The following is a 16,487-nucleotide window of genomic DNA, read 5'->3' on the forward strand; positions in this document are numbered from 1 at the left end:
GTTAAGAATGAGGGGTTTGAGAAGGGATACATGAAAGGAGTTAGGAATATGGAGAGAGGGAGGAAGATGGAGTTTGTAAGAGACAGCATTAATTTGGCTTTTGATTTTAAAAGGCCCGAGATAACGCGGACCCAGTTTGTAGCTGGGGAACCGAAACCGGATGTATTTGGCAGAGAGCCACACTCTGTCCCCAGGGGAAAAGACAGGAGGAGTTCATCTTTTTTTATCTGCATGTCTCTTCATACGAGAAGCGGCCAGGGTGAGCGACTTTTGAGTATCTTTCCAGATGGAGGAGAAGTCCAGAGTCAAGTCATCAACGGCAGGAACCCCAGAAGAAGTGGGAATGGGGAGGGGGGGCAGCGGGTGACGGCCGTACACCACTAAAAACTGAGATTTGGTGGATGACTCAGAGTCTCTAAAGTTATAAGAAAATTCGGCCCAGGGCAACAGGTCGACCCAATCATCCTGACGGGAGGAGACGAAGTGTCGCAGATAGTCACCAAGGATCTGGTTAACCCTCTCCACTTGTCCATTGGACTGAGGGTGGTAGGCAGAAGAAAAGTTCAATTTGATTCTTAATTGGGTGCAGAGAGCTCTCCAAAACTTAGAGATAAACTGAACGCCTCTATCGGAGACGATGTGTGTTGGAAGGCCATGAAGACGAAAAATGTGCAAAAAGAATTGCTTCGCCAGCTGTGGCGCAGAAGGGAGACCAGGAAGCGGGACAAAATGTGCCATTTTTGAAAACCTGTCAACAACCACCCATATGACTGTGTTACCATGGGATATGGGAAGGTCCATGATGAAGTCCATTGCTATGTGGGACCAAGGCTGTTCAGGCACTGGCAGAGGAAGGAGAAGACCTGCAGGCTTCTGGCGGGGAGTTTTATCAAGTGCGCAGACAGTACAGGCCCGAACGAACTCCGTTACATCTTTTTCAAAGGAAGGCCACCAATAGTGTCTGGCAATTAGCAGTGTCGTCTTTTTAATTCCAGCGTGACATGCCAGGTGAGAGGAGTGACCCCATTTGAGAGTCCGTAGGCGAAGACGTGGAGGAACAAATGTTTTCCCTGGAGGGACTGGTGCCAGTGAAGCAGGGGCAGTTGAAATTAGACACTCAGGAGGAATGATGTGTTGAGGAACAGTTTCATCTTCGGAGGCATCGGTGGAACGTGATAGGGCATCCGCCCTAATGTTCTTATTAGCAGGACGAAAATGGATTTGGAAAGTGAATCGGGCAAAGAACAATGACCACCTGGCCTGGCGCGGATTAAGGCGCTGGGCAGACTGAAGATACGAGAGATTTTTGTGGTCAGTGAAGATGGTGATTGGATGAAGGGATCCTTCCAGAAGATGTCTCCATTCTTCTAGTGCCAACTTAATGGCTAGTAGTTCACGGTCCCCGATGGCATAGTTATTTTCAGGAGGGGAAAATGTTTTTGAGAAGAAGCCGCAGGTGACGTTTTTTCCTTTAGCAGACTTTTGAAGAAGAACCGCTCCGGCTCCAACAGAGGAGGCATCTACCTCCAGGGAAAATGGTTTCAGAGGATCGCGCCTATTTAAGACTGGAGCGGAGGCGAAGGCGGTTTTAAGGCGAGTAAAGGCTTCTTCAGCTTGGGGAGGCCAGGATTTCGGATTCGCTTCTTTCTTGGTTAGTGCCACAATAGGTGCCACGATAGTGGAGAAGTGGGGAATAAACTGGCGGTAAGAGTTGGCGAATCCAAGGAAGCGTTGAATGGAGTGAAGTCCTGAGGGGCGTGGCCAATCCAAGACTGCAGAGAGTTTGTCGGGGTCCATTTGAAGACCCTGTCCAGAAACTAGGTATCTCAGAAACGGAAGACAGCTACGCTCAAAAAGACATTTTTCCATTTTGGCATAAAGGTGGTTGACACGAAGGCGCTGGAGCACTTGACGAACATGGCGACGGTGTTCCTCCAGGTTGGGAGAGAAGATTAGAATGTCATCAAGATAGACCACTACACAAGTATACAACATGTCCCGGAAGATCTCGTTGACAAAGTCTTGAAAGACTGCAGGAGCGTTGCACAGGCCGAAAGGCATGACGAGATACTCAAAGTGGCCATCTCTGGTATTAAAAGCGGTTTTCCACTCATCTCCTTCACGGATTCTGATGAGATTATAAGCGCCCCTGAGGTCAAGCTTAGTGAAGACCTTTGCTCCGTGCAGACGGTCAAAGAGCTCCGAGATGAGAGGCAAAGGGTAGTGATTCTTTACCGTGATCTTGTTAAGACCACGGTAGTCAATACATGGACGTAGTGACCCATCCTTTTTGGCAACAAAGAAAAATCCTGCTCCGGCAGGAGAAGAAGACTTCCTGATGAAACCTTTCTTGAGGTTCTCCTGAACGTACTCCGACATGGCCTTGGTTTCAGGAATGGAGAGGGGGTAAATCCTGCCACGGGGTGGTGTGGTACCGGGAAGCAAATCAATGGGACAGTCATAGGGTCTATGTGGTGGTAAGACCTCCGCCTGTTTCTTGCAAAAGACGTCAGTAAAGTCCTGATAGACCTTAGGAAGGCCGAGCACTGGTGAGGAGACGGAGACTTGTCTAATAGGTACCGACTTGAGGCAATGAGTGTGGCAGGTAGACCCCCATGATTTAATATCCCCAGAGGTCCAGTCAAGGGTAGGAGAGTGGCGCTGGAGCCAGGGCAAGCCAAGAAGGACGTCAGACGTGCAATTCGGTAGAACAAAAAATTCAATGGTTTCTTGGTGGAGGACCCCTATGGTCATGAGCACGGGTTCTGTGCGATAACACACGGTACAGTTCAGATTTTCTCCGTTAACTGTAGTACTGAAGAAGGGCTTGACGAGACGGATCACAGGAATAATGCTAAAGCGGTTGATGAAGGAGGCTTTAATGAAGTTTCCCGCAGAACCAGAGTCCAAGAAGGCGTCTGCCGGGAAGGAGACTTTAGCAGCAGAAGAAATCCGTACCGGAACAATCAAGCGTGGAGAGGAAGAATTTACACCCAGCGACGCCTCTCCCACGTTCACTAAGTGCGAGCGTTTCCCTGACGCTGAGGACGAACTGGACAGTCCTTTAAGAAGTGTTCGGAACTCGCACAGTATAAGCATAAATTCTCGTTCCTCCGGCGAGACCTTTCTTGCTGGGTCAGGCGAGCCCGATCCACTTGCATGGCCTCCTCGGCGGAAGGCGCAGCAACCGGCTGCAATGGTTGCTGGAAGAGAGGTGCCAGGCGTGGATAACGCCTGTTGCGAACAAGATTCTTTTCTTGGCGAAGTTCCTGGCGTCTTTCAATGAAGCGCATATCTATGCGAGTAGCCAACTGGATGAGTTCCGTCAGGGAATCAGGTATCTCTCGTGCGGCCAGAGCATCCTTGATATGGCTGGATAAACCTTTTTTAAAAGTTGCGCAGAGGGCGTCGTTGTTCCAGGTCAGTTCAGAGGCCAGAGAGCGAAAGTGTATAGCATATTCGCCTACTGTAGCGTCTCCTTGGACGAGGTTTAGCAAGGCTGTTTCTGCTGACGAGGCACGGGCAGGTTCCTCTAAGACACTGCGAACTTCAGAAACGAAGGACTGGACAGAGGCAGTGGCAGGATCGTTGCGGTCCCAGAGCGGCGTGGCCCAGGCCAAGGCCTTTCCAGACAGTAAACTGACCATGAAGGCCACCTTAGACCGTTCCGTAGGAAACTGGTCGGCCAACATCTCCAGGTGCAGGGAACATTGGGACAAAAAACCCCGGCACATCTTAGAATCCCCATCAAACTTGTCCGGGAGAGACAAACGGATTCGAGCGGAGGTGGCGGCCACCGGCTGCGGAGGTGGAGCGGAAGCAGAAGCAGAAGCAGGCGGCTGCTGCCGTGCGGGAAGAAGTTGCTGTAGCATGGCGGTCAGCTGTGCCAACTGTTGACCTTGCTGAGCAATCTGCTGGGACTGCTGGGCAACCACGGTAGAGATGTCAGCGAGACTAGGCAGGGTCACATCAGCGGGATCCATGGCCGGATCTACTGTCAGGGTCCGGACTGGCGGCATGTGACTGTACTGGAGGTGGATCCTCTGTGTCAGTGAGGGATTGGCGTGGACCGTACCAGGGGACCGATTCTAAGTTACTACCAGTTTTCACCAGAGCCCGCCGCAAGGCGGGATGGACTTGCTGCGGCGGTAGCAACCAGGTCGTATCCTCCGGTAACGGCTCAACCTCAAAGACAGCTGATTTAGGTGCGGTACAGAAGGACAAGGCAAAGGCAAGGTCAGACGGAGCAAGAGGTCAAGGCAGGCGGCAACGGTTCGTAGTCAGGGGCAACAGCAGAAGGTCAGATACACAGGCAGGGAAAATACACCAAAAGCTTTCTCAAGGCACAAAAGGCAACAAGATCCGGCAAGGACAGGAAGGGGAAGTGGGTTTTTATGGGATTTGGACTGATTGGACCAGGCACCAATTAGTGGTGCACTGGCCCTTTAAATTTTAATGCAGCGGCGAGCGCGCGCCCTAGGGAGCGGGCCCGCGCGCGCCGGGAGAAGGAAGGAACCCGGCGTGCGCCGGGAGTCAGAGAAGACAGGACCCGGCGGGTGAGTACCGCCGATGCGGGGGAACAGCGCTTACGGTCGGGGACGCCGACCGGAGCGCTGCAGCCCGCAGGACGCCTCGAGTGCTCCGGGGAAGCCACGGGACCCGGAGCACTCGGCGTAACAACCAGACTACATGATAGGCCCCCGAGAACACCAGACTGGGGCTCCCTCCATATAGCTCATTTAGAGACTGTATAGGAGAGGACTTCCATCCAGGAGAGGCTGAACGTGGCTGGGCGAATGTGCTAAGAGGTACTGTTCTATCCATACAATCTTGTCAGGTGAGGATAAAAAAGAGAATGCTGTGGGGTGTCTCTCTCTGACATTTATAACCTAACCAATCCTATCAGGTTGTGGGGGCGGAGTCACAACCCAGTGTGTGCTGCCATGATACGTAAGGAAAAGCGTTTTTAACTCTCTGCTAGACTGAACAAGCAATTATCATTGGCAGTGTGGGTGCAGACACAAGGGTTCATTTTCAGGCCTAAAGTTCACCTTTGGTGGGAACATGTTACATGTTCCACCTGTTTTTAGGGTGGAACATGTAACATGTTCCCAATGCTGCCCTATCCGCCCCCCCCCCCCCCCCCATCCTCCTTTGGAGTTTGTCGGCTTGTAGTTTTCAATGAACCACCATGGCGCTGTGGAGCACTGTGGTAGTTCATTGTTTCTTCCTGTCAGATCTTATCTGCTTGTCTGCATGGGATGTATGGGGCACACAGATACACTGACAGATCTGCAGGAGACCTGCATGGCACCAGTGATCTGATGATAGTCAGTGCAATGCTTTACAGGCTCCAAATAAAATAATCAATGCACATTTATTATTTTTTTCTAAAAAGTGAAGCAGCACAGTGGCTAAGCGGTTAGCACTTCCACCTAGCAGCACTAGGGTTGTTGGTTTGAATCCCAACCATGAAACTACCTGCACAGAGTTTGCATGCTCTCCCTGTGCCCACGCGGGCTTCCTCCGGACACTCTAGTTTATTCCAAAGACATGCTGGTAGGTAAATTGGTCCTAGCATGTATGAATGGGAGTTAGGGACCTTAGATTGTAAGCTCCTGATGTCAATGTACTGTATATGTACAGCACTGCATAAATTGACAGAGCTATATACAGTAAGTACCTGTAATATGTTTCCCATAGTTGGGCTTGAGTGCCAGTTCACATTGCATGTGATTCACACCGCACTGCTATGCAAAGCACATGCGATGTCTGTGCGCTGCGAATTTATCCACACAGATTGTATGGCTGAATTTGCATCGCATTCAGGCCAAAGTCACACCTATGCATTACGATTCATGTCCGAATTGACAGTTCGCATTGCGATATGTGAACTGATCTGGGGGTGTCCTTAACTTTGTATTGATACCCCCAGCAATTCGCATATGGCAGTGTGAACTGAGTGCAATGCGGGAACCCGCACTGGATTCGCAGGGTTCCCTTCGTCGCATATGTGTGGACCGGAACCTAAACTCTCAATGCATTTTTAAACCTTTCAACTTCTTCAGAAGGTAATCAGACATTAATTACCTAAAATTACATAAATAAATCTATTAGTACATAAAAAGTTACAATACAGAAACATTGTCAAACGACATCTTCTTTAGAAGTTTCAACATTAAGAATCTTTCACAATGGATGCACTGAAAACAATCAGGTTGCATTCACACCTTGGCGTTTTGAATCGCGGGAAGATTTGCTGCGATTCTGCTCGCAATTTCAAAGCGCTGAAGTGTGAATGACAAATCGCAGACGCACATTTTACAGTGCCTTGCGAAAGTATTCGGCCCCCTTGAACTTTGCGACCTTTTGCCACATTTCAGGCTTCAAACATAAAGATATAAAACTGTCATTTTTTGTGAAGAATCAACAACAAGTGGGACACAATTATGAAGTGGAATGAAATTTATTGGATATTTCAAACTTTGTTAACAAATAAAAAACTGAAAAATTGGGCGTGCAAAATTATTCAGCCCCTTACTTTCAGTGCAGCAAACTCTCTCCAGAAGTTCAGTGAGGATCTCTGAATGATCCAATGTTGACCTAAATGACTAATGATGATAAATAGAATCCACCTGTGTGTAATCAAGTCTCCGTATAAATGCACCTACACTGTGATAGTCTCAGAGGTCCGTTTAAAGTGCAGAGAGCATCATGAAGAACAAGGAACACACCAGGCAGGTCCGAGATACTGTTGTGGAGAAGTTTAAAGCCGGATTTGGATACAAAAAGATTTCCCAAGCTTTAAACATCCCAAGGAGCACTGTGCAAGCGATAATATTGAAATGGAAGGAGTATCAGACCACTGCAAATCTATGAAGACCTGGCCGTCCCTCTAAACTTTCAGCTCATACAAGGAGAAGACTGATCAGGGATGCAGCCAAGAGGCCCATGATCACTCTGGATGAACTGCAGAGATCTACAGCTGAGGTGGAGACTCTGTCCATAGGACAACAATCAGTCTACTGCACAAATCTGGCCTTTATGGAAGAGTGGTAAGAAGAAAGCCATTTCTTAAAGATATCCATAAAAAGTGTTGTTTAAAGTTTGCCACAAGCCACCTGGGAGACACACCAAACATGTGGAAGAAGGTGCTCTGGTCAGATGAAACCAAAATCAAACTTTTTGGCAACAATGCAAAACATTATGTTTGGCGTAAAAGCAACACAGCTCATCACCCTGAACACACAATCCCCACTGTCAAACATGGTGGTGGCAGCATCATGGTTTGGGCCTGCTTTTCTTCAGCAGGGACAGGGAAGATGGTTAAAATTGATGGGAAGATGGATGGAGCCAAATATAGGACCATTCTGGAAAAAAAAAACCTGATGAAGTCTGCAAAAGACCTGAGACTGGGACGGAGATTTGTCTTCCAACAAGACAATGATCCAAAACATAAAGCAAAATCTACAACGGAATGGTTCACAAATAAACATATCCAGGTGTTAGAATGGCCAAGTCAAAGTCCAGACCTGAATCCAATCGAGAATCTGTGGAAAGAACTGAAAACTGCTGTTCACAAACGCTCTCCATCCAACCTCACTGAGCTCGAGCTGTTTTGCAAGGAGGAATGGGCAAAAATTTCAGTCTCTCGATGTGCAAAACAGATAGAGACATACCCCAAGCGATTTACAGCTGTAATCGCAGCAAAAGGTGGCGCTACAAAGTATTAACTTAAGGGGGCTGAATAATTTTGCACGCCCAATTTTTCAGTTTTTTATTTGTTAAAAAAGTTTGAAATATCCAATAATATTCCACTTCATGATTGTGTCCCACTTGTTGTTGATTCTTCACAAAAAAAATGACAGTTTTATATCTTTATGTTTGAAGCCTGAAATGTGGCAAAAGGTCGCAAAGTTCAAGGGGGCCGAATACTTTCGCAAGGCACTGTAGATGCCATTAATTTGATAAATTGTGCTGCAATTGGGGCAACCCGCATGGCGTGAAGCTTGTCGTCCAAAAAAGATTCAGGAGCTACTTTTGCGCCACGTGCTTCACGCAACGCGGGTTGACAAGATTGCAGCCCAATTTATCGCGCAGCCATTCGCGGCAGAACCGCACCGTGATTTTAGGTGCTATTCAAATGAATGGCATCTCAAATGTGCGTTTGGAGATTTGTCATTCACACCTCGGTGCTTTAAGATCATGGGTAAAATCGTGGAAAGTCTGTCTGCGATTCAAAACGCTGAGCTATAAATGCAGCCTAAATCTGGGGAGGGTTACAGTGGATTGGAGAAAAGCCAAATCCCACAACCAATATTCCTATTTGAACAATATAAACATATCAATTAGATTCTAATATATCGTCAAAACATTGCCCAGATCTAAAAATGTATAGCTTAACAAAGAGGTGAGTAATATATTTCCCCATTATGCCACATGAGCACATGGATAGGAAAGGCATCCAAAAAGTGTGCTGTACAAAGTTAATTATGAGATCACCTTATCTATGGTTACCCCAAAGAACAGTCTGCTGCCATAGTATACCCCAAAGAGGACAATTACCAACAGGACTGCTATTAGTAATCACGGGGTCCCATACAGCCTACCTGTCAGGTCCCCCAGCCTGGGTGTGTGGGTGCAGGTGTATAGCCTTTACCATGGCTCCAGCCACATGACCAAAGTACCTGTGTGATTGAGCCCTTCATTTTTTTTTCTTTTACATTTTTTTAACAGTCCTGTGGCTGGTGGAGCTTTGTTTGAGATGTCCAAACAGACTCCCGATGTCTCACTTGTGGGACAGAAGAAGGAACTGACAGCACGGATCCCTATTCTTTCTCTGCAGTCTCAGCTGCACTGCAGAATGAATGAATAGGATGTGCTCTATACAGAGGCTCCTTGTTCATTCACAAACTGAAGCATAGTAAACATAGTTTACTATTCTTTGATTATGAATGAACACAGGAGTGACCAGTAGTGATCACTCACTGTTTATTCAGGAAAGAAAGGGGCCAGTAGAAATTACATGTTTACCGGACCCCTTCTCTGAAGCTAGGGAGGGGGGAGGGGGATTTGAGTTGTAGAGGATACTAATTGTGGACAGAAGAGGGGGTGATCAGAGTGGCAAATCCCTGAAACAGTCCCCCCGTGGATCCCCCGGCACCTGAGAGCCAGTGGGAGGGAGAGAAGCCAGCTGTGCTACAGGGGGAAGGGTGGGGAGGGACTGAGCTGTGATTAGAAGCTTTTGGAACTGACAACACCATAAAGCCGCCAGGGTTCCCTGTTAAACTGATGAGGCCTTGCCCCCCGTACAGGCGGCCCTGCTTACCAACATATATTATTATAAGTAGAGCTCACCCAAAAGGCATTCAACATTTATGCTACACTTCTTGGATATCTTTTGATGTGATTCCTTAACTCATACATATATCATTAAAAACAATATACAGAATAAATGTAAGAAAATAATTTCTAATTTCTTAAAAGATTATAAATCCATCTATGAGATAAGCTGGCCCATTTTTAGTTTGATCACACCTCTGATGCATCTGACCGTCGTACCTCTTTGATCGCCTACTTTCAGCACTGGATGGGGCTACCGAGTGTGACAGCCACTATAGCAACTTTATGACAGGTTCTCCTTAATACCCCTGAAAGTATAACGCAGTACAACATGTGTGCAACAGCAACTCATCTAAATTCACTTTTTATTTTTTTACTTTTCTAAATGAATGACATGAAGTCAGATTGGTTACACTATGCACATTGTTGCTTTTTTTCTCTGCCATTCCCATTTCACAAGGATCTAGTGGGCACAAATCAGCATCCACAAATTCCCTTACTAATAATATAAAATTACTTCTTTTTTGCCATAGATTAAAAAACTTTTATACCCAGCTCCCAGCCAAGAAAGTAAAATCACATGGTCTCCGGCAATCAGTCATTAAAGTGGACCTGGTGTCAAGTATTAGGTGCAGGTTTTATAACAGGGGTCAGCAACCTTTTTCCACTTAAGGACTGCAATGTGAATGCATTGAGGGCCGCATTCTCCTACAAATAAATGAAGATAACATAATACAGCCCCCGCACCTCTGGCCCCCTTTATATTACACAGCCCCTCACCTCTGGTACCCTTTACATTACACAGTCCCCTGCAGCTCTGGACCCCTCTACATTACACAGCGCCCCGCACCTCTGGACCTCTTTACATTACACAGCCCCCTGCACCTCTGGCCCCCTTTACATTACACAGCCCCCAAACCTCTGGCCCTCTTTACATTACACAGCCCCGCCCCCCTGCAACTCTGGCCCCTTTTTACATTACATAGCCCCATGCAACTCTGGCCCCCTTTTACATTACACAGCCCCCTGCAACTCTGGCCCCCTTTTACATTACACAGCCCCCTGCAACTCTGGCCCCCTTTTACATTACACAGCCTCCTGCACCTCTGGACCCCTTCACATTACACAGCCCCTGAACCTCTGGACCCCTTTACATTACACATCCCCTGCACCTCTGGCCCCCTTTACATTACATAGCCCCCTGCACCTCTGGCCCCCTTTACATTACACAGCCCCCTGCACCTCTGGACCCCTTCACATTATACAGCCCCCGAACCTCTGGACCCCTTTTCATTACACAGCCCCCGCACCTCTGGCCCCCTTTACATTAAACAGCCCTTTGACCCTCTGGACCCCTTTACATTACACGGCCCCCCCCCCTGCGCATTACACAGCTCACCCCTACCCAGCCCCTCTGCATATTACACAGCCCCCCTGCAGATTACACAGCCCCCCTACACACACACCCTGCATATTACACAGCCCCCCCACCCACAGCTGCTTAAGCTACTACTTAAGCCACTTTGTTATGTTTACACAAATGTCCCTTTTTGCTAATGACAGGTGTCCCAGTGCCTGTGTTTTATTACTAAATTGCTGCTAAATATTTGATTTCTGAGCATCGCTTGGCGCTCACTTGATCGACCGGCTCTCTCTTCCTTTCTCCTCCCCCCCTGCTGATGTCAGTGGGGGACTCTCAGCCCCTCCTGCTCTACCTGTCAGATCAGGAGAGGGAAGAGCCGGCCAGTCACGTGAGCGCTAGGTGGCGCTCGGAAATCAGGTGTATATAGGGGCATTTTAATATTAAATCACAGGCACTGGGACATTTGTCATTAGCAAACAGGGACATTTGTGTAAACATACAGTTGCTTAACAACCACTTTAAAATGTTACAATGTATAGTTGATAAGGGAAGAGGAGACTGAGAAAATGTTTCCTCCTGAGACTGATGGCATCATCTCAGGTAAGGAAAAGTCACAAAAGGTAAGGCCTAAGAGTTCACATATGTGCGAATTGGATGTGGATTTCCCCGCATTCCAAAAGGGTCCTGTGCTTGTTTGGGTCCGGTTCAGTTCCAAATTCAAGCAAAAATTTGGCCCCGATTTGCACCTGAACCAGTGAACAGGGACGCACCCGACCCCATGCTGGGAACCGCGAGTGTACAGTGGGGATCGAAAGTTTGGGCACCCCAGGTAAAAATTTGTATTAATGCCCATAAAGAAGCCAAGGAAAGATGGAAAAATCTCCAAAAGGCATCAAATTACAGATTAGACATTCTTATAATATGTCAACAAAAGTTAGATTTTATTTCCATCATTGACACTTTCAAAATTACCGAAAACAAAAAAAATGGCGTCTGCAAAAGTTTAGGCACCCTGCAGAATTTATAGCATGCACTGCCCCCTTTGCAAGGCTGAGACCTGCCAGTGTCATGGATTGTTCTCAATCATTGTCTGGGAATACCAGGTGATGTCAATCTCAAAGGTTTTAAATGCCCAGACTCATCTGACCTTGCCCCAACAATCAGCACCATGGGATCTTCTAAGCAGTTGTCTAGAAAACTGAAACTGAAAATAGTTGATGCTCACAAAGCTGGAGAAGGCTATAAGAAGATAGCAAAGCGTTTTCAGATGTCAATATCCTCTGTTCGGAATGTAATTAAGAAATGGCAGTCATCAGGAACAGTGGAAGTTAAAGCAAGATCTGGAAGACCAAGAAAAATATCAGACAGAACAGCTCGCAGGATTGTGAGAAAAACAATTCAAAACCCATGTTTGAGTGCACGATCCCTCCAGAAAGATCTGGCAGACACTGGGTTTGTGGTACACTATTCCACTATAAAGAGATACTTGTACAAATATGGTCTTCATGGAAGAGTCATCAGAAGAAAACCTCTTCTACGTCCTCACCACAAAAATTAGTGTTTTCAAACGAACGTATAGACAAGCCTGATGCATTCTGGAAACAAGTTCTGTGGACCGATGAGGTTAAAATTGAACTTTTTGGCCAGAATGAGCAAAGGTACGTTTGGAGAAGAAGGGGCGCAGAATTTAATGAAAAGAACCTCTGTCCAACTGTTAAGCATGGAGGTGGATCAATCATGCTTTGGGGTTGTAGTGCAGCCAGTGGCACAGGGAACATCTCACGAGTAGAAGGAATAATGGATTCAATAAAATTTCAGCAAATTTTGGATGGTAACTTGATGCCATCTGTGAAAAAGCTGAAGTTAAAGATAGGATGGCTTCTACAAATGGATAATGATCCTAAACACACCTCAAAATCCACAGGGGATTACATCAAGAGGCATAAACTGAAGGTTTTGCCATGGCCTTCACAATCTCCTGACCTCAACATAATTAAAAATCTATGGATAGACCTTAAAAGAGCAGTGTGTGTCATGGAAATTAAATAGGGCTTGTACTGAAAAGTACAAATGCGCCGCTCTTTTACATAAGGATTTACCAAGCATTCGGCGATAAAGAAAGGAACAAACGCACTGGGTCATTTCGATGCCATCTGCCAGGTCTCTCTCCATTGGATATGTATGTGTGTGCATCTGTGTAAGAGCTAGTGTTTGTGTGTGAGAGTTTATGTATCTCTTCATGAATGAATGATGTGTGAGCTGCTGTGTCTGTGTGTGTGTGTGTGTGCGTGTGTGTGTGTGTGTGTGTGTGTGTTTGTGTGTGTTGTCCTCTGTGTTCTGATGTTCTGTGTGAGGGCAGGGCAGAGCAGGTTATTTACAAGTGAGCAAAAGGAAATTACAGGGAGTGGCTTCACAACCACCAATCACAGAAAGTACAATGGGCAGGGCTTATGTACAAACACAGCCATGTGCAGAGATGAGCAGAAATGGCTGCCATCTTATCACTAACAAGTCTTTCAATGACAGTTAAAGCAACAATCACTGTGAATATCGATTATCGGTAAAACCGACACTGGGAGACATAATGACTATTTAAACTAAAATCAAAATTTCCACAACATGTGTGACAGACAGCCCAGAAATCTCAAAGAACTGGAAGACTTTTGTAAGGAAGAATGGGCAAAGATACCTCAAACAAGAATTGAAAGACTCTTGGCTGGCTACAAAAAGCGTTTACAAGCTGTGATACTTGTCAAAGGGGGCAGTACAAGATATTAACTCTGCAGGGTGCCCAAACTTTTGCAGACACCATTTATTTGTTTTCTGTTATTTTGAAAGTGTCAATGATGGAAATAAAATCCAACTTTTGTTGACATATTATAAGAATGTCTAATCTGTAATTTGATGCCATTTGGAGATTTTTCCATCTTTCCTTGGCTAATTTATGCACATTAATACAAATTTTTACCTGGGGTGCCCAAACTTTCGATCCCCACTATACATATGTGAACCTGGCCTTAGAAAATAATACTATTGCTATATATTGCTACATGTCAGGTAATAATTTGCACACAAACGTTTGTATATATAACATTAATCTTGTTTATATGTATATATTGTATGACACACATGCAGTATATATATGTTGTTTATAGAAGACCAAAGAGATGAAATTGTTTTAATGGCAGGAAGTCTGTGAGATAACCAGATCAGGGACCAGAGGAGGATGACAATGAGGACAGTGTCTCAGGACACCCCCAACCCCCTCCAGCCTCTTTATTTAGGGAGATTCCAGCTCTGCATCTCGTGATGATCACAAGGACGCTGCCTTATTATGACTCACTGGGGACTTTCTCTAATGCCAAAATCTTTTCATTTTCTACATGAAGTGAATTGTATAAGTTTGCATCCCTCAGAACCTCATAACACAAAAGACTGATAGCAGCTAGAGGAATTAAAGGAGATCTGAACTCAATAACAAAAATGTGATATACTGCAGCTTCCCAGTCTTCAGATGTGGTGGCTGCATTCGTTTTCTTTTTTCTTTTCTTTTTTTTTAGCCTAAGAACATTTATAGCAAGTTGAGAAAATTCTCCTGTTCCCATAGATTGCATTGAAAGTTCAAACAATGTTGTCAGCTCTCACAAGTTCTCTTCTCTTAGCTACAAAGCACCTCCTCACTACATAGAGGAGATGGGGAGAGGGGACAATATTTGTAGTTCAAATCAGGAGAGCAGCCTCGAGAGACAACCCTGCTCCTCCCTAGACACAGTACAGAGAATAAGCGTTGTCACCCTAGGACAGGAAGTGTGAACCTAGCAGAATCACCTGCTAGAAAATAAAGAGACAATAGTGGAATACTGACCATATACAGTACAATCTCCTTTAGATTATAACAACTATGCAATGTAAAGGCCTGTGCGATTGGACAGGAGTTTATTGGCTTGTATAGGTTTGTCCTCATTTTCTATAGTTGTCGGTAAATGTAAATGAGACTGTACAAGGATTGTACAATCAGATTGTAGCGTGTATGGCCACCCTGAGAGTTCAACTCTGAGCAAAATAAAGGGAGACATACAATATTCTGTATGATGCAGTCTGTCAGTAGCATTTTTTAAGGACAATGTATATTTTTCATAAATACCACCAGTTTAATATGGAAACTCGATAGGAGCACGGTGTGCCATTAAAGGTTTTGTAACCTTTATTTCACATTTAGTTTTTTTTTTACCCCTTTTAAATTTCCTCCCCTCATTCAATAGAAACACAATGTATGAAATATATTTTTTAACCATTAGATGGCAGCATAATTTATTGCAGTCTAGTGAGGGTGGGTCATAATATGCAGAATATTTTATAGCTTGCATATGACCGCCGAGTATTTTGGAATAGATGCATGATATTTAAAGTGATTGTAAAGTCTTGTGTGTTTTTTTAAAAAATAACAAACACATTATACTTACCTCCTCTGTGAAGTGGTTTTGCACAGGGCAGCCCAGATCCTCCTCTTCTCGGCCCCCCTTCTATGCTCCTGGCCCCTCCCTCCTGTTCAGTGCCCACACAGCAAGCAGCTTGCTATGGGGGCATCCGAGTCGAGTCACAGCCCCCTGTGCCCATTAGACACGAAGCTGACGTTCAGCCCTGCCCCTTCTCTCTCCTGATTGGCTAACTGACTTTGATTGACAGCAGTGGGAGCCAATGGCTCTGCTGCTGTGTCTCAGCCAATCAGGAGGGAGAGTCCCGGATGGCCAAGGGACTCGTGGACATTGCTGGATAGAGAGGGGGCTCAGGTAAGTATTGGGGGGGGGGGGGGCTGAGGGCGGCTGCTGCACACAGAGGCTTTTTATCTTAATGCATAGAATGCACTATAATAAAAATATAAACTTCTGACTTTATAACTCCTTATGGCATTGAAAAGGTACTTTGTGATTGTCAGTTCAATGTGTGCAATAAGATATTCCTGTTATTGTGGAATGGGTGGGTTTATAATGTTTGGCGCTCACACCATGACTTTTAGCTTCTGAGGATGTCATGTGATGTAGAAATGCGTCAAGCGATATTCACGGTGCGCAACTTCCGGCTGAGTTGGAACAAAGGCGGATGTCCAGCAGCTTCCTGCATTTCCAAGGAACGTGGGTTTACATGCATGGAGTTTTATACGGTGTTTGTATGCACAACTAATGCTTTACGCCAGTGCTTTAAGTGGCCCAAAAGAGGTGCCGGTACTCTATTATAGCCTATAAATGTTGTCCCCCCCACTCCACATCAGGGTCCCCACAGAGCACCCCCCCTGGCCTGGGCTGGGACTCCGGAGCAGGGGGACTCACTGGTGGTGATTGGTCTGGCTCTGGAGTGGGAAATATTCTTGGGGGGGGGGGCAATTGAGGGCGCAGATGTCCAAAATGAGCGTACTGGCGCACGGAGAGGTGGCGGCATGCTCAAGAGCCATATTTGGAAGTGGCGGTACTGAGTACCAGTGCATACCGGCCCACTTAAAGCACTGCTTTACGCTATGAGAGGTCCTTCTTCTCTCTCTTTTTAATGAATTGGTTGGTTTGCCACTGGAACCACTGAGTCACACCATTACGAGGAGAGAATACCAGGCTACAGTCGGCAGATACCTTCAGGTCCCTGTTTGACCAACAAGTGTGATTGTCCTCTTTTGTTATACAACAAATGGATCAACAACACCTGATGAGTGCGGTCCTTTCACTTGAGCACGTGGTGACACAGCAGCACCAGGGGGTATTATTTTGGTGATACAGCACACTGCATTTTGTAC

This window comes from Pelophylax lessonae (genome assembly GCF_965119305.1).
Source record: "Pelophylax lessonae genome assembly, chromosome: 7".
NCBI classification, from domain to species: domain Eukaryota; kingdom Metazoa; phylum Chordata; class Amphibia; order Anura; family Ranidae; genus Pelophylax; species Pelophylax lessonae.